At 42.1% G+C, this 26,421-nt stretch overlaps 1 long non-coding RNA gene across 1 annotated transcript; it reads left to right on the plus strand.

Annotated features, from left to right (window-relative positions):
• The first annotated feature begins 324 nt into the window (after positions 1-324).
• Positions 325-20,188, plus strand: LOC147011115 (uncharacterized). Its single transcript, XR_015052335.1, has 3 exons — positions 325-2,395; positions 3,828-3,950; positions 17,454-20,188. It is a non-coding gene; the product is annotated as an uncharacterized LOC147011115 (long non-coding RNA).
• The last annotated feature ends 6,233 nt before the right edge of the window (positions 20,189-26,421 follow it).

Here is a 26,421-nt window from a genome sequence, read left to right on the forward strand (position 1 = left end):
TAAAACAATGTGAGAATGTATTACTTTACGCAATATTGGTATCAGGTTTCAAACAAATGGTGATATATGAAGCACATAAAATAAATAATTCCAACATTTCATCCTTAGAATTCTTTTTTTTACAAATGTGAAAGCTGAACCATTTTGCATTCTCTGTAACTTAAGTGAATACTAGATAGTACCCAACCATAGGGCGGGGAGGGATTGAGGGGAGGGAATGGAAAGGCAGTGTTAGGGTTAGGGTTAGGGTTGGGGTTGGGGTTAGGGTTAGGGTTAGCTGTTATGGTTAGGGTTAGGGTTAGGGTTAGGGATAGATAACCCGAACCCTAACCCTAACAACTAACCCTAACCCTAACCCTAACCCTAACCCCAACAGCTTAGTTATCTCATTGTATCCAATGGTTTGGCCGTCTATAAAGGACAAACAAACATGAAAAATTGACGTTTTAGTCAATTTAGGACATCATAACTCGAAAACCGGAAGTCGGAAGTGAATGTCGTCAATCAACTGTGTCATTTAATTTGTTGGTTGGTTGGTTGGCGTTGGTCCCGTCTCGATCGGATGAAATTGACCCGGTGACCTTGACCCCTTGACCCCGTGACCTTTGACCTTGAACTTGAACCCCCCCCCCATGTTCGTTCTCATGTCCCAAGGATCACTCATGCCAAGTTTCATCTCATTCCATCCAACGGTTCGGCCGCCTATAAAGGACAAACAAACATTCATACAAACATATTCTGTTTTTTTAGTAGAGTAGAAGGACTTTGAAAATGACATATTTCGCCCCAGAATGCTCGGCGTACATGCGTAGAAACCTTAGGAAATGGCAGCGTTCAGGGCATCGTGTGTGGGAGATAGGATTGTTTCCTAAAATAGCTCATCAAGCTTCTAAAATAATCTAAAATACTTGAAAAAGTACCTGAGGTACAGTGGTCGGTGGTTGCTGGATATTTCTACATGCTCGCACTGGTTGTGTTCTCACCCTCACAATCTTTCTTCGAATCGCTAAGGGGACGTGTTGTTTGATCCGATCAGATCAGCCACTGTATCTGCTTCATCTGCCATTGCACAGCATCTGGTGGCCAACCCTATCTGTGCAGACCAGTACAATGCAGATATGTTCGGGATATCGAGCCAAGGTCGGAGCTCCTTTCATTTATGTATGTTGGAAGCAACCTTCATCCTCACCACCGATCCAATATTATGTCGTTAAAAGGAATTTGTATGATCTCTGTGTCTCTTTCAACATGGAAAGATCAAGGGAAGTACGGTAACAAATGGTGAATGGACCTTCGGGGAAACCCATCCCCCCTCTCTCCAGGATGTGGTTGCAAACGTCAATCATCGACGAACTCTGCTCCAGCCAATGGAAGCTCGAGGTGAAGATGATGAGCCGACCAATGCGCGTTCGGATTAACCGTGATGTCATTATGGTTGAACCAATCAGTGTCTTCCTTATTGAGACCTGCGTAAAAAGCACGCGCCTTCACTTCCTTCTTCACTTGTTGCGATTTTTTACCCTGAAGAGTGCAGCACCAAAAGCTTCGGTCACTATTATGTCGTGTTTGTTTGTATCCGTATTAAATAACCATTTCAATGATTGAACAACATATTCATCCTGAGGTGAGTGGGATGGTCGTGTTTGTTGGGGGATGTTATATTTAAGGTAAGATGTGCATGATTTAATGTATTATGATACAATGGAATGTGTGATGGGAGTTGTAACTATGTGATAATTCATTAAATCCTCGAGCAAGTAAAGTCTGATCAGTGATGTTGCATTGATGGGTTGACTGGATCCCTGGACGCAACTGAAGTCATGGATTTTCTGATGTAGGTAATCTGATGTGGATCCATGACTGAGGTTGTGGATCCACTGTTTGGAGAGGTTTTGGGCTGAGAGGATCGAAACCTCGAGGAAGAGCGGTGCCCAGCTGCTGATCCGTGCGGTTGGAAAACCATTCATTTGCTTATAGGTTGAGGTTCTTACTTTAGGAAAGTGAACTATGGTTTGAGGTTTACATCATTTACAACAATCCTTTATATTATATCATATTTCATGAATAGCTACTGCACAATTGACCTTGTATGTATGTGTTTTATATATCCATTGCTGCCGCTAGCTTGAATTAACAGGAAATCAGCACTTCTCTTATCTATGGATATTTCTTGTACAGTATATCCAATATTGCCATGAGTTCAATATTGCATTCAGGAACAGAACAATTATGGTTAACCATCCTTAAATTTCCACTCTTTCATCTAAATGCTGAAAATTATGTTTAAAAGACTATTTGAATTGCAGACTTCGTGCCAGCAGCGGCAGGTTAAAAGTGCCCAGCAAGCAGACCTGAATCGGTGTCAACACACACGGACACAGCACGTGCGCAAAAGGTGTCTGCAGCATTCATGTGTCAATTATAAAGTCCCATATTCCCAGTATCTTCCCTAGAAGCAGGCATGTTTATCCCTGATTGTCTGTGAAACACATGTAATGTCACATGCATTTCAGCCGATCTTGAATGGCCTCCACATAAATGACCGGGAAATACACTGGAGTTGCTTTTATTTTGTAATCGTGCAATTTTTCACCTTTACGTATTATGATAAGACCTCAACAATTATCAGATACTGCATAGCAATTATTAGTTTTTGAAATTCAACCTTTGCTTTATTTCAACGTTAGAGTCACCAAAACATAAATAAAACAGTTATTGAATACTATACTGTCAGACCCTGACATTGGCGGGGATTACGTTCCTGAAAAATGCCGTGAGTGTCGAATCCGCAAATGTCGGGACATTATTTCAGTGGGAATAAGGAGGATGAGTTCCCTGCGTTTCGTGATTCATCAGGGTACAACAACAAATCCCATGAAAAACCATGAATACGCCCTTGAAAACCTGTGCATACGCAAAGAATGGGGTCGTGATGGTAGAAGCAGGTCAGTAACACTGCAAATACACCTGCTAAAAAAAAAGTGTTCATTTGTCCAATTCAGACATATTTGATATCATCATACCGACATCAAACCTACAGCTGGATACATTGCAATGCTTATAAATGCCTGGAGACGCCAGTGTTCATGGCATTATTTCATTTCCTCACATGCCATAACCTCGAGAATCTGTTAAACTAAGCAGAGTTATGTCCAAACAGACCCTTCCCTTTCACTGCCTTCCCTTGCCCTCCCCTTATGCTGCCTTCCCTTCCCCTAACCCTCCTCACTTCCTTCCTTGCTCCTCATTCCTTCATCACTCCCCCAACCCTCCTTGCTCCCCCATTCTTCCTCATGCCCCCACCCTCCTTGGTCTCCCCAACCCTCCTTGCTCCCCCATTCTTCCTCATGCCCCCACCCTCCTTGGTCTCCCCACCCCTCCTCTCTCCCTCCTCTCCCTCCCCTCACCCTACCCCCCCTCCTCTCTCCTACCGCCCCCTTAATATTCTCATTAGTGAGGTGACTGGTTGTATTCACTAGCAACAGAGTAAATGAAGGTTGAATACATTTGAGAGAGATGAGATTTATGTGTGCAGTCTGATTATGTTTTGGAGTGCATTACAACAATGTTGGGAAAAGATCGACTCAATCACAATCCATTAACTAATTAAATCACTCCCAAATGGAGTTGAGGCAATTCTCCTGGGGAAATGGGGTCACACTGATTCTTGATTACATGTAAAGACAGATTGTTGTTGTTCGTCTTTTGGCTGCTCCCGTTAGGGGTCGCCACAGCGGATCATCCGTTATGATCCGCATACTGATTTGGCATAGGTTTTACGCCGGATGCCCTTCCTGACACAACCCTGGTTGCCTCTTACGACACAGGGAGAAGGATTGGGTTTCGCCATGATTCCGGGCTGCCCTACACCCTCTCATAGCGCGGCCCAGCGCAGAGCACCCGTCCTCAAGCGATCCTCCAACCCAAGCCTCCGAGTCGCCAGATTACAGGTGCACGCCACTACGCCCGGTATATGTAAAGACTGATTATATTTTTCCTATTATTATAATGTATTGTTATATCCTTTAAAATTCATGGGAATCCCTTGAAAGTGCATTTGGTTTCATATTTTAACGATTACCTACTTCACCGAAAGTGGATGGAGATTATGTTTTCACCCTTGTTTATCTGTTACATGTGAAGATTGAAGATTTTAAAAATATATTGGTCAGTCTATTTTATTATTCTGTCTGTTTGTCTGTTTGTTTGTCAATTGCCTACAGGTCACAATTTTAAAAAGATCTTCACGAAACTTCACCACATGGTAGTTTGTCAAAAGCAAGAAGCCTATTGTTTTTAAGGTCAAAAGGTCAACAACTTTGTAAAAAAAATTTTAATCCTCCATTTTCATTTGACGAGAAATTTGAACAGGATTTTCAGATCAGCTCACTGAACTCAACCACCAATTATTTTTAGGTCAACCTAAGCTAAAGGTCAACAACTAAGGTGGTCTTTCTAAAATCCTCAATATGTATCCCATTGACTTGAAATTTGAAGAGGATTTGTTACCAGGCCACTGAATTCAACCAACCAATTATTTTTGAGTTCAAATATGTTTTATGGATTTTGAAAATATCGTGTTCTGCACGGTCTTCTTATTGGTATTCTATCTGTCGGTCTTTGTTTGTCAATCACCTACAGGTCACACATTAAAACCGATCTTCATGAAGCTTTACCAAGTTGTACAGGTAGTCTTAACTGAGAAGTCTATTGATGTTGAGGTCAAATTTCTAAAATTGTATTTTTTCAACCGACTGACTTGATATTGTAACACGATTTGCATATTGCGTTACTGAATTGGGAAACCAACTATTTTTGAGGTCAAAGGGTCACCTCAAGATCAAACTTCTAAAATCAATTTTTTTCTGAAAAATCGTTAATTTTCATCCCATTAAGCTGAAAATTAAACAGTAATTGCATAGTGTATTACTGAATATGGAAACCAACAATTTTTGAGGTCAAAGGTCAACTCAAAGTCAAACTTCTAAAATCATCAATTTTCATCCAAGTGACTCGAGCTTTGATTAAGATTGTCAATTTTAATCTTCATAAAATGGACAATTTGATGTATCCATGGCAACCTTGGAGGGGGGGCGGCAGGGTGGATTTTGCAACTATCATGCTCTGTACGATATCTTTTTCTTGTCTGTCTGTTTTTAGGTTTATCACCGACAGGTCACAACGTTAAACCAATCTTCACAAAACTTTACCACCTGGTAGAGTTCGTCATAAGCAAAAAGCATATCGTGTTTGAGGTCAAAAGGTCAACAAAATCGTCAAATTTCTAAAATCTTCAATTTTCATCCGATTGACAAATTTGAACAGGATTTGCATATTAGGTCACTGAATTAAACCACCAATTATTTTTGAGGTCATCTTTGGATAGGCCAAAAGGTCAACACTGGCCAATTTTCTGAAATTGTCAATTTTCATCCAATTGACTTGAAATTTGAAGGAGTTGAATATTTAGTCATTGAATTCAACCACCTATTATGTTTGAGGTAAACATAGGCCAAAGGTCAACTTCGATTAGATTACTAAAATCTTCAATTTTCATCTGATTGACGTGAAATTTGAAGAAGATATAGATATTTCAGGTCATTGAATTCAACCACCCATTTATTTTGAGGTCAACATAGACTAAAAGGTCAGCTTATGCCAATAGTCAACAACTTAGGTGGAATTTATAAAATCCTCAATTTTTATCCCATTGACTTGAAATTTGAAGAGGATATGCATATCAGGTCACTGAATTCTACGAACAAGTATTTTTGAAGTCAACATCGGCCAAAAGGTCAACATAGGCCAAAGAGTTGATGGTCATTTCTAATATTGTCAATTTTCATCCATTTGACTTGAAATTTGCAGAGTATATGTGTATTTTATCATTGAATTATACCAGCAATTATATTTTAAGGTCAAATTTGTTTTTTGGATTTTGCAAGTTTCGTGCAATGCATGTCATCTTTCTTGCATGTTTGTTTGTTTGTTTGTCTGTGACCTAGATCTCAAAAGGTTAGACGGATTCAGACGAAATTTAGTGGACAAGTTGTGTATGTGAAAAGGGCTAGTTGAATAGATTTTGGTGAGGATCAAGATCCGAATCCGGAGATGAGAATTTAAAAAAAAAAAATTTGAAGCGATTTTTCACCATTGAGAGATGGTCCCAAAAACGAAATATTGCATGATATCTCAAAAAGTTATGGACGGATTATGACAAAACTTCATGGTTGAGTTGGGTAGTTGACAAGAACAAGCCTTTTAGGTTTTGGTTTAGGTCAGGATGCAGATTTGGCCTATCAGTGGGATACTAAATGGAATATTTTTCAGCCTGGTGAGAGATATTGCACTCCACCGAGTGCCGTTCTCATCTGTTTTGTTATCATGTCACAAATAATAAATTTACTCGTAGTTGTGTACCAGACCAATACCTTTGCAACCCACTGTATGTATATGTATGTAGGTATGTATATATATATTTGGGGTATTGCTTGATCATAAGTGTGATATGCTTACTGAGTTATGTGCACGTTTTTATGCACAAAATCGACACACTCGATTCTGCTTGTTTGAGTGCCCACTTTGAAGCAATGGATATTCCTGAAGTGAATGCACTCGACCCTTAATTTTGGAATCTGGAAACATTTCTGTAAAATGTAAATATTTTGACAAACACCAAGTAAATATGTAATCTTGCTAATCCAAAGATTCTTTGACAGAGTTTGATGTTCATGTTGAAATGAAAACGCTGCTTATGAACTTGCAGGATGGAATAATCTAAACGTTTGAAAATTTTATGGGAAATTGCGTGAGATATGGCCTGCGGGATTTATAGTTGATTAAATGATTGTTTTGTCTTGCATATTGATATACAGATTTGATTTTAGTTAATTTGTCATGCTTTCTTCAGATGTAATAATGTGTCTGCACTGTGGCTCAAAACGTGGAGAAATTTGTCCAATTGTTTTGATCCATATCTCATTTCATTTTTTTCTTCAGACACGAGATCACTTTTCATTATTACATGAAAAAATATTAAAGTTACACATCATTGGGAACGTGTACATTGCTTCTTTCTTACAGTGATCTAAGGCTAATGGAGGAACATGTTGGCCTATATTGCCAATTGGTTGTTGTCTTCTCAACTTTGACAGGCCTAAGTCTTGTATTGTTGGTGGTGTCATTGTGCCTGTTGGTTCCTCCCTTATTCATAACCTTTACCCTTCACTGGTTGCTTCCAACCCACTGGAGTACAGTTCATTTGGCTTCCTATGCATCTCTGCAACAACGTACTAAAGTTCAGTCCTCGTTTAACATCATCGTCCTGATTAAAGTTGTTTTGTTGTTACATCCCTGATCTATTGGAGAACGTACTGTTTAAAGTTGCACAATGTTCCGTTATAAAGTGTATACGGTAGATAACTACTGCACATTTGTCTTCATCAAAAGGCCTGTGCCAAAGAAAATCTTGGTTTGGTGTGTGCCTTTTATAGATGGTACTGTGATTTGTTGTGGAAGGGGCTTGTTTATACCTTGCATATATATATATATATATATATATATATATATATATATATATATATATATATATATATATATATATATATATATATATATATATATATATATATATATATATATATACACGCACATATATATATTCAATACAATGTAATTTCTAGCAAAAATATATACCCATCTTTGATGCCTCAAGACTGTAAGTCGCACCGCCTCATTATCGTGACAAGAGGAATGGCTTCTAATGTACCTTAATAACCTATTATAAAATGTGTAACTGTATTCAATTCTCTACTATTTAGAAACTGAAGTTTTGAATCTCATTTTAGAAGCTTTTAAATAATAATTAGTTGGCCAAATAGTGTTCCTGTCTTGAACTCCAAGCTCATGATGGAGGGAATCCAGGTTCTAAATCCCATGTGTTTACTGTTTACATGACGTATATACATGCAAGTATCATGACGATGTTAAACCACAATGATGTCTAAGAATGTCTTTGTCTGACACGTGATTTATGCACAACATGCTCTTCCCTGAGATGACTTGCAAGCGCAGTCCGAATTGTGATTTATATTTTTGAATACAAGCGTATTTACTCATGAAGTAGATAAACGACAAAGGGCAGTGGGTTTAAAAGCTACCAAAGGTATTGGAGAAGGTTAACATACACAAGGAGAGAAAGAAAACAAAAACAAGTAACAATAGATGGAGAGGAACACAATGGGAAAGGATCAGTGTGTGTAGAAATGATGGTGAATGTGCTTGAGGAAATGATAAGTGGCACATTTGAAAGACTGAAGTTAGGAGGATGAGACAACGTAACACAGCGGGACAATTCCACAATTTGGTGAATAAAGGGATGAATAAATGCAGGTGGGCATCCAGCATGGCCTCGAAGACGGTGAGCAGGTGAGGGTTTGTTGAGAATGCATGGAACCAGGAGTGGCTTGTGGAGAGCCGAGGTTGGAGAAGACAGGAGGATCTAAGCCAGATGCAAGCTTGTCTAAAACGGAGCCCAACAACTTGTGGGAGTGACAGCCCCTGTATGAGAATCCAAAGGTGAAGAAGGCCTTATTTTTCATTCCTTGTCGGGGATTTATTTTTATTATTTATTTATTTGTTTTTGTATACAGAGACATCCATCCATCCATTGGGACCATATTCTGTGCAGAGCGTTGATGCTGCCTAAACAGTCTCCTTCGCTATTGGGCACAATGCTGGACGGGTTGCCACTCCGACACAGTATACCAGCATGCTGGCACTCATGTTGCCGATCTTGGAAGGATGACAGGCCGAGTTAACCCCACCTGGTATTAATTCAACAGATGAGCGGGATTTGAACTCAGGACTCTCGTATCCCAAGTCACCACCCAAACCGCTAAGCCAGGCATGATGCAACACCCCTGTATGTTAGGTCAACTTGGCCAAAGTGCTGGCAACAAATTGTTAACTATGTTAAAAGACATTGTGGGATACATAACGTTCATCACCAAATGCTGACAGGCAGGTCTCCTGTAGCTTAATGTTTATCCATGGGACAGCACACTTTGTGATGCAACACCCTTCCTGTGAAACATTAAGAGTACGACAGTTTATATAATCGGATCGAGAAGTAATCTCAGATTAGACACCTTAAAGGAAAGTGAGCTTCCTCTGGACTACCCCAACAGTCAAAAGTTAGTAATCTACAAAAAACATAACTCTACCTTTTATAAATTAAAAACTCGGTCAATATTTAACTACCTTGTAGGAACTATATCAAAGGTCCACTTTAACTGAGGAGCAGCACGTTTGTTAAAACAATAATTGTTTGGTTGCACTCACCGTGAAAAAAAGACAGAAAACGACTCCAACCATTTTAAAAGAAGCATCAGCAGAATATATATATATATATATATATATATATATATATATATATATATATATATATATATATATATATATATATACCCCCCCAGCCCCCCAATGCTGGACAAGAATTGTATGCTCCTGTTTCGTAATAGCACAGGGATAAATGGCAATGGCTTGTTTTCACAACACTTCAGTTCTCCCCGCACAGCAGGACCGATGCCGTCTGGCAAATTGGAATGGCAGAACCATCGACAGAAAGGTTACTCCTTGAGGACATCAACCTCCTCCTAAGTATAACCAGAAGGGCACTCGGTAGAGCGCATACCTCCGCCACCTAATGCCTGATCCACAAGAACATATCTGGCCCAATACATTTTTGAAATATCATGCTAGACAGTACGATATCGTTTTTGTCCTGATCTCTCAATGGTGAAGAATCACTTTAAAAATTAAATAATTCTCGTATCCAGATCCGGATTTTGATCTTCACCAAAATTGATATCAATTCGTCCTTGCCACACTCCAAACCTGTTCACCAAGTTTCATCCGAATCCGTCCTCAACTTTTTGAGATGTCGTGCTATATATTAGATGAGCCTTATCTCTCAATGGTGACGAATCACATAAAAAATTATTAGATCCGGATCCGGATTCAGATCTTCAACAAAATTGAAACAATTCTTCTATGTCATTCTCTTTAAATTTCAAGTCAATCGGATGAAAATTGAGGATTTTAGAAATCTCACCGAAGTTGTTGATCTTTGGCCTCTATTGACCTTTTGACCTCAAAAACAATGGGCTTTTTCCTTGCGACAAACTCAACCACGTGGAGAAGTTTCGTGAAGATCGGTTTAAAATTGTGACTTGTAGGTGACAAACAGACAAACAGACAGACAGAATAACAAAATCGACTGATCAATATACTTGAAAAATCTTCGATTTTGCAAGTAACAAAGACAGAAAGGGGTGAAAACATAACCTCCTTCACCTTCAGTGACAGAGATAATTATCGGCTCCGGATCTTCACCACCATCTAACCATTTTGTCCTTGTCACACACCAAACCTGTACACAAAATTTCATCTGGATCATTCCACATCTTTTTGAGATATCCTGCAAACAAACAGTCATCTACCCATTGGGATCATACTCTGAGCAGAGTGTTGGTGCTGCTTAAGCAGTGTCCTGGTCTATTGGGCACAATCCTGGACGGGTCACCACTCCAACACAGGATACCAGAAAGCTGGTACTCATTTCACCGACCTCAGAAGAATGACAGGAAGAGTCAACCCCACCCACACGGTATTAAATCAACAGCTGAGCAGGATTTGCACTCAGGATCCCAAAATACCAAGGCCACCACCCTCACCATAACGTCAACACCAGGCATGCAAACAAACAGACAAACAAATAAACAAACAAAAGACGTCAAGCAGAGCACGATAGTTGCAGAAACCACCCCCTTCTCAAAAGGTTGCCACAGATACATCAAATTGTCCATTTCATTAAGGTTAAAATTGACAATCTTAATCAAAGTTCATGTCAATCCGATGAAAAATGATAATTTTTCAGATTGAAATTGATGATTTTGGCAGTTTGACCCTGAGCTCACCTTTGACCTTTTGACCTCAAAAATAGTTGGTTTCCCAATGCAGTGACGCAATGTGCAAATCTTGTTCAAATTTTCAGTCAATCAAATTTCATGTTCAAATTTGGATGAAAAATGACAGTTTCAGAAATTTGACCTCAAGATGACCTTTGACCTCAAAATTAGTCGGCTTCTCAGTTGGAACTTCCTGTACAACTTGGTGAAGTTTCATGACGATCGGTTTAGAATTGTGACGTGTAGGCGACAATCAGACAGACAAACAGACTGACAAGCCGGTAGGCGGCGATAGGTCGCCGAGCATGGAAACTATAAGATATAGAGCAAAATGGATGTCATATTGCGGATAGGGAATCACCTTAAGATTATGCATATCAAATCTCATCCAGTTCCATCCACTGATAACTACGCGGTGTCCATTTGAATGAAAAGTACCGAAAATGCGGTTTGAAATCGGAAATTCCTAAAGTTCGAGGGCGTATTGTGGGTGAACAAAGATCTAAATCGAAAATCCGGCTCGATAGTTTGTGCACAATGTATTCCAGATGATTAGTGTGAATTTTCATGACCATCCGACCATAACCTGAGGAGGAGTAGCATTTGGCGCGAAGGCACCAAATGAGGCGTGTATATTATCGATTTTTGTATATTACCAGCTCTCGCATATTATCGATTTTTGCACTAATTGACCTTTGACCCCTGACCTAAGCGAAATCGGTCAATATGTCCTGAGTCAAAGTTGTAGTACTCATTGAGTACCATGAACCTGCAAAGATTCATTCGTATCGATGCACTCACCTGGTCGCCAAGGGGTCTTCAATTTTCATCAATTTTCGTGCATACCCTAATTATATGGGGTGCTGCGGGTAAAGTATTTCGTATATCACAAAAACCGGAATATATTTGATAGAGCATCACCCGTAGATCATTCCTGCCAAATTTCATAACGCTACGTGGGATAATGGCTTTCAGAATTGATTTCGCGTGAACGGTATTGATTTTGAAGGTTTTTCGGTTGTTGCTAGGGAACCAAAGCGTCCCTAGCAACCATCACAATTTCCAAAGCACTAGGTCATAAGATGTACCTACCACCTGAGTTTGGTCAAAATCCGCCCACGTTTACTACCAATTATGCTGATGACAAACGAACAAACATCCAAACAAACATCCAAACAAACATCCAAACAAACATGCAAACAAGCCGGTGGGCGATGAGGGATTTGCGAGGATCGAAGCGCTGGATACGATGCTTTTCATTCTGACCGATTCACCAAGGAAGATTCATTGCCAAGACGTATTGTTTCACATACAATTGTTCCTCTGCCTGGCAAGATTTTTCCTATTGCGTATTTTGCCAACTGGCACTCCTCATAAAAAATGATGGTAAATAGACACCCTATTTTTGAAGGACTACCATTTGAAAAATTATCGGTTTGCTGGTTCGTGCACCTCCTGAGCCACACAATATTTTTCATTAGCCACGCCCACTTTCCGTAAGCCACGCCCACTTCCGTACACCACTCCCACTTTCCGATGCCACTCCCACTTTTCATCAACCACGTCCACTTTCCCTAAGCTCCGCCCACTTTCCTCAGCCCCTCATAAAAAATGACGGTTAATCGACCGATTTTTGAAGGACTACCATTTGAAAAATAAAACCTCAATCAAATATCGGCTCGAGTAAAATTGTCTAAATATCTCGAAGTGTTTAATTCCGAAGTCTCGTTTATCTACTTTCAAAACTGAAGGACAAGTATTGAAAATACTGTACGCGGTTTTTCGGCCACTTCACAGCAACGGGAGGTTGCGACGCAACGAAATTCAAACGCGCACATTCCCAGACCGTATGGCACCTGTTGGCAAAGTTTCATCGAAATCGGTTCGCTGGTTCGTGCTGTGGAGCCTCGCATTGCAGACACACATACAACAGACAGACAGACAGACGGAAAACCTGACAATAAGGGATATCTAGCATACTGTATATAGCGAATCCAACAAACATCCAAACAAACAGACAGAATTACTGACAATAAGGGTCACCTATTTTGGTGACCCAACAAACAGACAAACAGACAGCAAAACAAAATCGACAAACCAATATATTTGAAAAATCTTTGATTTTGCAAGTAAAGACAAAGACAAGGGGTGAAAACATAACCTCCTTCACCTTCGGTGGTGGAGGTAAATATGGCCAATCAGCATCTTCCCCTGGGTTCCTGTCAATCATCGGGTGTTGAGTACGTTGTATACCATTGGAACATTTATGTTTTGCACTAATGGCTTATCGATTTCTACCAATGCTAAATTTATTAGACTTTAGAAAACAATCTCAACCAGCTGCATTTCAGTGGGGGGTGGGGGGGGGAGAGACTAATTCCACTCTGTTTAATGTTGTACAAGAAAGATCTCGTTATCTTTTGTCTGTTTGTTGAAATTATATTAATTTAAACTTTCAAGTGAAAAAAAGTTTTTCATAAAATACTAAAACGGCACTCGCACAACTCCACCCGGCGAAACAGTACCTCAATCAAAATATAATCAGCTTGATCTTGTCACCTACCAGACTCATCCACCAAGTTTCGTCCAAATCCGTCCATGACTTTATGAGATATTGTGTTATACTCTACATTTTTTTTTTGGCCCTATATGTCAATGGTGAAAAATCCCTTTTCAAAATATTATAGCATCCGAATATTCACCAAAATCTAATTAATTCGTCCTTGTCACACTCTCAACCTATTCACCAAATTTTGCCCAAATCTGTGAATAACTTGAGATATATCCTGCTCAACGACAGACACACAAGGGTGATTACATAGCATCGTCCACCTTCGGTGGCAGAGGTAACAAACTTAGCAATTGGCTGATACTATAAGTCCTGCACCTTCTGGGTGATATGAGGAATAGATATCTGTAATATGAGAGCTAAATGTTGAATGGTTTTTGAAATATCCCCTACACAAGAGTACATAGATTGATGATTGGTCGGTCGGTTGGAGCTCATTTTCAATGTTCTCGTCTCCGACCATGTTGGAACAGCGTGGGATAACAAGAGTCTCTCTCTGTTGCAGCTCAATTAAGCCAAAGTAACAATCGGTGTTAATATAATTTCTCATCTGACAACCAATTATTATCCCTCAAGCAAACTCACTTAACTCCTTCCTATGGGACATGATGCTCCAAAGCTGAGCAATGAAACTTTTGCTTAACTGTTTGTACTTGGAATGTTGATCTTGCCAGTTTATGCATATCAGACACACATGGGCAAATCTCACAATATTTAAGGAGAGTTTTGGTGATAGAGGACAGACACAATGTCGTTTTATACAACAATAACTTTACATACATCCACAATTTCATCTCAATTACAAAGTAAAAAGAGAATAATTGCTGCCTTGCCTTGGAGCTTGTGGAATAAGATCCTGTCTTATAAACAATGGCGAAAAATTTCCGTCTGCCGACTGAAGAATTTCGCCCAGGCCCGAGGATGCTTTTTTAGAAGATTTTCTAGGTTTGTCAGGGTCCCTTTGTTATGATAACAGAGAGGTTGAGTCAGCTCCAAATGATGCTTTCCAAATTGACTAGAACAGCGTGCGTGGTACTCTCGGCTTCAGCACACAGACCGGTGAAGGAAAATGGATCGTTCCTTTTCCAACCCTTGCTGCAGGCAAAAAAATGATTCAGATTTAGCCCGATGGCTCAAAAATTATTCTTGGTAAAGCCGCGGATGTCTTAGATTGGAGTCATTCTCAACACCCGCTGCAAAAAAAGATGAACGTGACCTTTCATGTGTGTGGAAGACAGAGAGAGAAAGGGAGAGAGAGAGAGAGAGAGAGATAGAGATAGATAGAGATAGAGATAGAGATAGAGATAGAGATAGAGATATATATATATATATTCTGGGACCTCAACAGATACATTGCACTCAACACAATCCCCAGAAGTGTTTATATAAATGACAATCGTTTGTTTCCTTCAAAGAAGTACCGACATATTCCTTGCTGACCATGCAATGAGCTATCGCAAGAATGGGGTACCTTTGTCCTGTGTACATGAAGCATAACTAATGGAGTTTTCATGGTAAACGTTCGGTGCAACAACTGAGATAACCCAAAAAAGTAGGAAACAGCGTTAAAAAAATTTTCACACCACCACATTATTTGTGGTTGTAATTATCAGTTGCTACGAATCTGTGATAACTACAAAACGACCTTTCCTACTCTCCCCACTCCTGCAAAATCCATATCATACTCGACCCTCTTCTTTTCTCAATCTTTATTTCTCAACTCAACACTGACACATTACTCAAGGTTGTTTTTACTCAATATAGTGCAAGATACACCTGATATAATAGTGTGTCCATAAATTACTGTTCAAAATTCAAACCATAACTAGAATAAAGTCAATGGCACACCATCACAAATCCCCACAATTCCCACCAAGCAAAGTTGGAAGATGGCAAAATGGTCCATCAGGAATGACCCAATATCAAATTTTGAGTTCGAAATATTTTTCGAGTTTTGACCCATCCATTCATCCATTTGGTACCATACTCTGTGCAGAGCATTGGTGCTGCCGAAGCAGTTTCCCAGGCTATTGGGCAGAATCCTGGACGGGTCGCCACTCCGACACAGGATACCAGCAAGCAGGCACTCATTTTGCTGACCTCGGAAGGAAGACAGGTAGAATCAACCCCACCTGGTATTAATTCAACAGCAGAGCAGGATTTGAACTCAGGATCCTAGGATCCTACGCCCACCACCCTAACTATTAAGCCAACAACAGGCAGGAGTTTTGACCCCTGTAACATGAAGTCCCCACCCCTGGGATCGTTAAATATTTCATGTGTCCCCCAAAGTTGGTTACATATACAAAGTTTCATTAATGGGTTTGGTGTGATCCTTTGGAAGCACAGATGATTCCAATTGATGCTCCAACAAAGCAAATCAATGGATGAGGCAGACGACTGGTTTTGTGGTTAAAATCAGTTGCTGCAAAAGATATTGGCAAACTACTTAGCATCTTATTGAATTGTGTAAATGACATGCCAGAGCACAACTGTTCTTCCTGTTAAAGCTATTTTCCTCCCCGAGATGCACTCGATAGAAATCCGAGGACTCAATGACGCAATACGTGCAACAGTTTTGTGCAAAACTTCCTGTTTGATGCCCGAGGATACTTTTAGTCACTGATGTCTCCATTTAGAATGGAAAAGTAGTCTTGCGGGTCAAGGCTAGTGTCGATCTGCATTTGTGGACAGGTGGAACAATGGATGAAATGGACAGGACGTTGATCGAGGTTTGCTATAACTGCTGCGGGAAGCAAGGAGAAGCTGACGTTTCGGGCGTTCACCGTTCATCGGAGCAAAAGAGGGATGAATGGGTTTTTGCTCTGACGAGCGGTTAATGCTGAAATGTCTCTCCTGCCTGCCATGTTCCATTCGTAAGGTGTCCATTCAGTGCAAATTGCAGTTGTGCACTTTGGAAACAGCAACATCTGAGTAAAGCAGATGATTGATCGTAGTGATGTTGCATCTCACCATAAGCTGGAACACAGACATTGCGGTGTGGAATGATGCAATGTCATGTTGCAGGAGTCATTGCAGTGCATGGAAGGAAATTTGATTTAGCACCAGCTAGCTTCCCCGTGTGGTGCAGATGTGGGGGCAAAAGTAGAAAAACTAAAACTGAGAAAAACAATGAGGATAGAAGATGAGTGGTTGAGGGGTGTGTGATCATAAAAGAAAAAAGAAGATGGAAGAGCATCGGAGTATTAAGAGGAAAGAAAGGTAAGTGAATATATACCGTGATTTGGGGAGAGAAGAGTGGGTCAAAACCACAATTTTTGGATGATAAGGCACCCCAAAAGGAGGATCAGTATCACTTCCAGATTATTTTTTCCAGATGCAATTTTTTTTTTGCTTGTGTACCACTTATCATCTCTTCTTATTATCATCTCTGTGAATTTGGTTGGGGAATGTGTCCAGGATGGATGAAGGGAATGTGGTCAAGCAGGTCTTTCATATCGATGCAGTTGGAATAAGGAGAAGGGGCAGATCAAAACTCAGATGGAAATGTTGGAGAAGGATGTGACAGAAGTGAGTATGCAGAGAGAGCATACTCGGGATAGAGTGGAGAGGACAAAAAGAAAATCTCGTGCGGCGACCCCATCAGGTGATATTAATCGGAGTGATGAAAGCAGGAAGTAGTGGGAGCAGTAGTACAGTAGTTGCTTTTCATCGCTGTGAATGCGAAAAAAACATTCCCCGTAAAACTAATTCCTCAAAATTGTTTCACCATTTCATTATATTTCTGGAACCATCTTTTCAAGTTTAAGGTGTAATTTATGATGAATCATCAACTGTTTACCTACCCTATGGGTAGCTATGTAATAAGTATGCGGCAAGAGTGCCTTCACCAAAATAACTGCATTTCATACTCACGTTGTACTACAAACTGAATAGTTTTGCTGTTTTTACAGACATATTCAAGTTTTGCTGAATAGAAGGCAGACCTTGGACTGCGCTGCACGTTCATCCCAAATTTGGTCCTGCCCCAATGCCATCTTCCTGATAAAAGAGGAGGAGCTATCCACGCTCTCTTGCTCACGAGAGGAGCGGAACTTTCATCAAGCAAGCAAACTCAGTTTTATGAATATGGTTTGCTGGTCACCCACAGGTGTGGTGGTGAACCTGGCCACACATGACAAACATCAATGCATTGTGTTCCCAATTCTCAGTTTGTCCAACAGCAGATCGTGTAAGCAAATGAAGAATGAATGTGAAACCTGCAAAAAACACAATTAAGATATTTCCGTCACACAAAGGAAAACATATTTTCTATAAGGTGTTCATCGTTAGAATATAGAGAACTCAACTTGTGAGCAGCAATATTTACCTTTCAGAGCAGAGCAAGGTAAAACAGTCATATCGGAACTGCTAAACATGAAAACATAATATAACATGACCGACTCACGTTGGCTTTTTTTATATTATAATTGAGGCCAAAGAGGTCATCGATTGTGATTGTGACCTCTTTATCCTCAATTACCCCACCAAGGGGACCAGACCGTCCTGGAGTTGAAAGATTAAACCACTTTTTGTTGTTATTTGCATCTTCCTTTTTGCAGAGCTGAGGCAAACGACCATTGCAAAGATGCTTGGGAGCAAATTCAACAGACAGAATACCAAAAGACAATTGAGATGAGGTAGTTGTTGAGAACAGCAGGGAAATGAAATAAGTGGCAGGTTGGCCGGGTGATACAGATACCCCATGGGGAAGTAGACAGTAATACAAGCAGCGGCGTCAAAGCAGGATAAAAACAACCATGTAAACCTTATGAGAACAAAGTAGGAAATTATACTTCGACAAAGGCAAACAACAAATTTACAAGTTGCTAAATCTAGTTTGCAGCACAAACATCAAATCCTTCCCAGAGTTCTCAGAAACATGACAATGAACGATTCCATTGAAGGCATTCCAATGAAATATTCAGTATATAGATATATACAACCGGGTGTAGTGGCGTGCGCCTATAATCCGGATACTCGGAGGCTTGGGTTGGAGGATCGCTTGAGGACGGGAGCTCTGCGCTGAGCCGTGCTATGAGAGGGTGTAGGGCAACCTGGAATCATGGCGAAACCCAATTCCCAGCGTGTTTGGCAGTGTGTCAGTGTGTCTCCTCCATAACTCCAAAACCATAAATCTAGCAGCTTGAAACTTTGCATGCCCATCAAGGAAACCCCAAGGAAGTGTAAGACTGAAAATTGGGTGTTTGGGTTCATTGTGGATGTGTGGAGACATCATCTCCTGTAGTTCGCAAGAGGGTAAGCTCGACGAGAAAAAAAAAAAAAAAAGTGTTTTTTTGTGTTGTTTTGCATATTTTCTTATTGCGATTTGTTTCAGTGTCTGTCGAACTGTATTTATAAAGCTGTATTATGTTCATAACACTTTTTGTGGGTATTTGTGTTAGTTTATTGAAAGAAGCAGAGGGAGGCCTCATGTTAAGTTTACCGTTGAGTCAGTTGGTGCCTTGGGAGTATGCGGATAAAAAAGGGTATAAATAGAGACCGAAGGAGAAAGGAAGAGGAGTTCATAAAATGTGATACTTGCTCAATGTGGGCCATATCAACAACAGGGGAAGCAGAGGGTTCTTACTCTTGCAGGAAGTGTGAGGAAATAGCCCCCTTGAGGATAATTATTCCAAGGTTGAAGGAGCACATCAATAATTTGCAGCAAGTAGCAGAATGTGAGAAATTTGGAGATAACAGCTGGTTACGGTTGTGGAGTGAGGTTATTAAGTTTAATGGAAGTGGTGATGGTGCAGCAGGTGCAGGCAGTGGCAAATGTGAAGTGGGTGCAGGCAGTCGTGGTACAGCGGTTGTCGAGAGTGGTGTCGGTGCAGCAATATAAATTGGTAGATAAGAGGTACGGGAGACCGTTTTTGTGGGTGATGAGATTATGAAATATGTCGATTCTTCATTCTGCAGGAAGGATTGGAGACACAGAATTCTGTGTAGTTTTGAAGGAGCGGGAGTTTGGGACATTTAAGGAAGGGTAACGATATTGTATCGGGTCACGGTAGGAAGAAGTTGGTTGTGGTCCACCTCGGTGTGAATGATGCAGGGAAAGTTTACTCAGAGGTTTTGAAAAATAGATACAGGATATTGGGTAAGCGGCTGAGAGCAAAGGGTTGTGAAGTCATGTTTTCTGGGATTCTCCCAAGATTAGGAAACAACAGAGAAATTATGAGCACAGCAATAGATGTCAACCAATGGCTGGAAGAATGGTGTTGGGGAGGAAGGTTTTACATTTAGGAAGCTGTGGGAATTATTTAGGGGACAAAGGGAGTGTTTCCAGAATGATGGCCGCATGTTAAATAGAAAGCGGGCAGCAAGGTTTGCAGTGGGAATTGAGGAAGGAATTCAGGCTTTTTGACGTCATTGGAGAGTGGTGTAGGAATTAAGGAAGAAACTGATAATACAAATGTGATGAGTGAGGCCAGGCAAGAACAAAGAATTTCAGGAAGGGAAAAGTTAAATATATTCTATTCCAATGCCAGAAGTTTAGATAATAAGATGGAAGAGCTTGAAGCCAAAGTAGATAGCGAGGAGTACGATATAGTTGCAGTGAGTGAGACATGGTTTAAGGAGGAGAGTAACTGGAGGACAGGATTAGAAGGCTACAAGGTGTATCGGTGTGATAGTAAGGAGAGAATAGGAGGCGGAGGAGGAGGAGGAGGAGGAGGAGGAGCAATCTGGGTGATGGACAGCATTGCATCAAAAGAAAGGGGTGACATTAAGGAAGGAATAAATGTTGAGGATTCTGTGTGGGTTGAGATTAGAGATTGTAAAAACAGTAAGATACTGGTAGATGCTTTTATAAGGCTCTGGGTGTGAAGGAAGAGGAGGAAGGAGGAGAACATGAAGAATTCAAAAGGGCATGTGGTAAGGGAAGAATATTGATTGTGGGGGATTTCAACTTGCCGGGGATAGATTGGGTCCAGGAACAGGGAAAGGGCCGAACAGATGAGGATTTCCTAGTTTTATTCCAAGATTGCTTTTTAACCCTGTTTGTAGATAAGCCCACGAGGGGGAGTGCAGTGTTAGACCTCCTTTTCAGTAACGATCCCAATATGGTGGAGGAGGTGGAGGTCAGGGAACATTGAGGAGCAAGTCACCATAACATTGTGTGTGCAAAGACTCTGTTGAGGGTTAGAGTTCAGGATAGTAGGGTAAAGCTATTAGATTTCAGGAATGCAATCCGTGAAGGTGTGAGGAGAGAGTTGGGTGATAAGGATTGGGAGAAACTAACAACAGGACAATCAGCTTGGAAAAATGGGAAACTTTGAAGGAGCAAATGCGTAGAGTGCAGAGTTAGCACATTCCAATGAGGTGTGAAACTAGAAGTAGAAAGAGACCAGGGTGGTTGAGCAGTGAGATAAGGAATACTATTAAGGAGAAGCAGAAGGCGTTTATTAGGTTTAAAATAACAGGACTGGAGTTAGATTTATATCACTTTGGGAGTAAACAGAGGCAAGTAAAGAAAATAACTCAGCAAGCCAAAAGAGAGTATGAGAAGGACGTGGCTAAGAATATTAAACACAATAACAAGGCTTTCTTTAAGTACATCAGGGGAAAAGAACAGGTTGGGACCAGTGTGGTCCCATTGGGGAATAGGGTTAGTGATGAAAGTGAGATGGCAGGCTTATTAAACAGGTATTTTTCTTCAACTTTAACACAAGAACAGTCAGGAGAATTGCTAATAGCTGAGAGTGTCTATCAAGGAGACGAAGAAGGGCTTTTACAGAAGCTCCAGGTTGGAGTGGAGGAAGTAAAGGAACAGCTCGGTAATCTAAGAGTAGATAAGGCTCCGGGTCTAGATAATATACACCTGAGAGTATCGATGGAGGTGGCTGAGCAGGTAAGCGAGATGTTAACGGATATTTTCAATAGTTCACTGGAGTCAGTACAAGTACTGGAAGATTGGAGAGTAGCAAATGTAACACCATTATTTAAGAAAGGATCCAGTGAAGAATTGGGAAACTACAGACCTGTTAGTTTGACTTCAGTTGTGGGGAAGGTGTTGGAGACATTAATTATGGACCAGATGAGGAACCATTTAAACAAATACAAACTAATTAAAGGTAGTCAGCATGGGTTTACCAAAGGTAGTTCCTGTTTAACAAATCTTTTAGAGATCTATGAAGCAGTGTCTGATTGGGTGGATGAGGGAAAGGTAGTGGACATAGTATATCTAGATTCAAGAAGGCATTTAATAAGGTACCACATTGGAGATGTTAGCCAAAGTGAGGCCTTGTGGAGTGGCTGGTCAGGTAGCCAATTGGATTGCAAACTGACTTAGTGATAGGAAGCAAAGAGTGGCTGTGAGTGGGAGGATGTCTTGCTGGGAGGATCAAAGTAGTGGGATACCTCAGGGATCAGTACTCGGACCATTACTATTCATGATTTACATCAATGATTTGAATAGTTTTTTTTGGATTTACGAGAAAGTTTTGTTTTTCACTTTCCTCTCTCATGTTATCGAATGCCTGTATATCATAGCTACAAATCAGGTCAGGTCAGATATTTTGGCATGCGCCAGAGTAGCGCGTCGTTGCGTCCACTTTCCACCGGTACTCCAGGGGACTCCATCTGGCCATCCCCCAGGCAGATGCCTGGCCCATCCCCATGTCCTTGAGATGACGATAAACCTGCTGCACCACGAGGCACGTGGTCGGCCCATTGGCCTCCTCCACTCACGAGGCTCTCTCGCTGAGAGAATCTGGTGAGCAGGATCAGCATCAGGTAAATGAGCCACATGTCCATACAGCGGCAGCTGAAAACTCACGGACTATGCAGTTCACAAATCTCATTTGAGTCTCTCGCAGCAACCACTCATTGGACACAAAGTCCGACCAACGATAGCCAACAATTCTCCCAAGAGACTTGGTACCAAAGGAAGTAAGTCTCCGTCTCAGATCCTTAGTCAGAGTCCAAGTCTCGCATCCATAGAGCAAGACTGAAGACTGGAGGTCACCATAGGCTGCAAGCAGCCCCTGCCGAAACTCTCGTCTGCATTCGGTGAGGACCTGAAGAGCAAGGATACGGTCAATCAATGACCTCTTTGGTGTAAAGCCTGACTGCTCTGGATGCTGGTGCTCAAGGAGATGGTGGCGAAACCTATCAAGAACTATCCGAGCAAAGACATTGCCCGGCACTGAGAGTAACGTCACCCCTCGGTAGTTGTTGCAGTCTTGGCATCAACCTTCCCTTTCCAGAGAGGAACAACAAGGCCGCTCTTCCAGTCAGTTGGGATGATACCTGTGTTCCAAGCTGAGCACAAAACTGCATGCAACGACACGAGTGCAGCATTTCCTCCAGCCTTGAGAAATTCAGCATGGTTGCCACAGATCCCTGGAGCTTTACCCCGTTTCAACCGGTTCACCGCAGCCCGTGTTTCTACAAGCGAAGGTGCACCACAGTTGATTAGAGGGTCAGCAACAGGGATTGTAGCACCCCTGACGTCCAACTTGACAGCTGGTGGATCAGCCTGGTACAACCGCTCAAAGTAACCGACCCAGCGGACCTTCACTTCAGGCTCCTCTGTCAAGAGCCAACCACCCTCTGCTCTAACTGCAGTAAACCGAGGGATGAGCATGGATGAATGCAATGCGCGAATTCCCCTGTAGGGAGGACGAGAATCCCTTGATAACAAGTGATTCTCTACCCCCCTCACAGATTCCTCGCACATTGGCCTCCTTGTCCACCCTTAGTGCACGTACAGTTTTACGCCTCAGCTCCCTAAACAACTCAGCTCTACCATTCAGCCTGGCCCTGCGACTCTGGTCAATGGTATCCAGTGTCCTTTGAGAGACAAAATTCTTCTTTGCCCAATGGTGAGTTCCAAGACATCCCCCGTCAACATCAAGGACGGTGGTCTTGAAGGCACCCCACAACTCTTCAGGACCTTCCAAAGCACCCAGACTCCTCAAATCTCCACTCAGCTTGTTTGCAAACTCCTCAGCTACCATCTCATCCTTGAGCTTGCCAACATCCAGCCTAGGCTGGGATGGTACCATTCTCCTGGATTTGAGGTGCAACTTTAGAGTTATTACAACAAGCCGATGGTCAGTATTGTGGAACTGAGCACTCCAATAGACCCTGCAGTTCTGGATCATCCTCCAGCAACCATCAACGAGGACATGGTTAATCTCCTTTGCCACACCACCAGCGTTGGAATACCAAGTCCAGCGATGAGCTTTTGGGCGCTGAAACCATGAACCGGCCACCCTAAGTCCATAACTTCTTGCAAAGTCAAGGAACTTCGTGCTATTCTGGTTCATATTTCCTGACCCATAAGGACCAACACAAGTCTCATAACCATCCCTTTCAGTTCCAGTCGATGCATTAAATCCCCCAAGAGTAGAAGTGCATCTCGTCTGGGGCACTGATCAACCACAGACTCGAGCCTGGTGTAGAATGCATCCTTCATGTTGAGATCACTCGCCTCAGTCGGAGCATAAGCAGAGACCAGGGAAATGACACCTAAGGAGTGACGAATCCTTAATCTCATAGTACGCTCGTTAACCGGTGTTACCTTAATTATCATTGGGGTCAGCTTATTGGACGCAGCTACAGCAACTCCTTGGGAATGGCAACCATCAGAGTGACCTGAACAACAGTAGGTGTGGCTACCCACCATGATCTCGCCGCAATCCGGTCTCCGAACCTCAGAGAGTGCTGCAATACTGATGTCCAAGAGCTTGAGCTCAGATGATAACAGAGACAAGTGATCATCCCCTCTTCGAGATAGGACATTCCAGGCACCCACCGAAGGGACCACCTCAGGTTAACCCAAGGAGGCCGCCGTCTGTTGGATGACACCTCAGCACCACTCTGACACACTCTCCCGCAATCTGACCCGGGAATGCTACCCCGTGGTTACCCTCCTATCATCAAAGATTGGGGGACCCGAAGGCTTTGCCCCAACCCCATCATCCGGTGAGCTGACATGCGAAGGGAAGCTGCATCGGAGGTACTCTCACAGAGTTGGTTTTCAAATTTCTTTGCGTATTTGTGTTTTGCGGAATGAAGGGTTTTATGGTAGCCGGAGTGCAAATCCTCCATCAGGCTGCAGACAAAAGCTTTGTAAGTGGTCAGGAGCTCAGGTGGGCCGAGGAAGGACCTTGCACGTCGGAGGATTCCCAGTCGGCGACTGGCTTTGGAGGCGAGGTTTGAAATGTAGCTTTCCTAGGAAAGGTCATGGCAGATAGTGAGACCGAGAAGCTTGAAAGAAAGGACTTCTTCCAGAGGATTGCTGAGAAAGTGGATGGGGGGGGTGCGGAGGTTTCGAAATGGTCCTTTCGAAGAGACATATTGAGAGTGTGAGATTTGTCCGGATTGAAAGACATGTTCCACGTATTGGACCAGTTTATGATTTTATCTAGATCAGCAGTGAGTGAAGAAGCTGCTGCTTGCTGGTCTGAGGGATGACCGATGGTATGGCAGAGGGTGGAGTCATCAGCAAAGAAATATAGAGGATTTTCCAGAGAGTCGGAGAGATCATTGATGAAAACCAGAAAAAGAACAGGGCCCAGAACGCTACCTTGAGGAACTCCAGCCTGGACAGGAAGGGGGGATGAAAGAACTCCATTTAGGGCCACACGTTGACTGCGACAGGAGAGGAAGTCTGCGAGCCATGAGTGGAGATGGCCACTAACAGCATGTCAAAAGCACGTAATATATCCAGGGATACGGTTCGGATTTCCTGTCTGGCATTGAGGACCTCCATCCATTATTGGGAGAGCAGAAGCAGCATATCCAGGGTAGAGTGACCTGGTCTGAAACCAAATTGATGATCAGAAATCAAGCCATTGGAGAAGAGGAAGGATTTCATGTCTGAAGCGATGATGGATTCCATAACCTTGCTGATGATTGTGAGACGGCTGATTGGTCTGTAGTTGCAGGGATCTATTTTTGCACCTTTTTGTGCAGGGCAGTCATGTTTGCTGATTTCCAAGCAAATGGCAGATGGCTGAGAGCAAATGAGAGGGTGAATAGAACAGAGAGAGGGTGAGCAAGAGCAGAAGAGCAGGCTTTGAGGACATGTGGGCTGATGCCGTCTGGACCGGTTGCAGAATCTGAGTCGAGATTTGACAGCGAGCTCTCTTTCTTGTCAGGAGGAAAGGACACAGAGTCCAGGGACAGTTGGGTGCGACTTGGTAAGGTGGGTGGAGAAAGTGATTGGTTTTGGACACAAGATTAAGCTGCAAACACTGAGTTTAGACATTCAGCTTTTTCACGTGCGGTATCAGCAGTGCTGCTATTTGAGGTAAGGGAGGGGATGGAGGGGGAACATACACCAGAAACAGATTTGATTCGATGCAACCAGGATTTTGAGGAGGGAGAGAGGTTTGAGAGTTTAGACTTGAGATGAGAAAGATGTTGTTTTCTGGCTCTCCTGAGGGTAGATACACACTTGTCCGGAGCTTTATGGAAGGAACTGAGATTACCCTCAGTTGGGTTTGCTTTCCATGAGGCAAAGGCAAGTTGTTTCAGGACAACTGCCTCGCCACAAGCTTCAGTGAACCTTCAGGGCGGGAGGAAGGGTTGGACAACTGAAGATGAGAGGGGATAAATCTGTCCATGAGGGAGAGCAAGTTTCTTTGAAAGAATTCCCAGGATGAGTTGTGTTGGAGAAAGTAGAGATAGGAGACCAGTCTATAAGTTTGAGGGCTGTTTGGAGACCCTGCTAGTCGGTTGGATGGTCGGTTGGATGGTCGGTTGGACTAGATATGGATGGTCTTTGGCTCACAGGCTCCGCCCTTTGACAGGTTTTGTTTTTAATCCTGCTGGGTATCCATATCCAAACACCCTCCTCACCAAAAAACCTGGTGGCGGAGAAGGTTTAGTCGCCGACAACCCGACCATGGAACGGGTTAGTACAGG

This window comes from Eptatretus burgeri, chromosome 16 (genome assembly GCF_056783735.1).
Source record: "Eptatretus burgeri isolate ZD-2024b chromosome 16, Ebu_testis_v1, whole genome shotgun sequence".
Classification (NCBI taxonomy): Eukaryota; Metazoa; Chordata; class Myxini; order Myxiniformes; family Myxinidae; genus Eptatretus; species Eptatretus burgeri.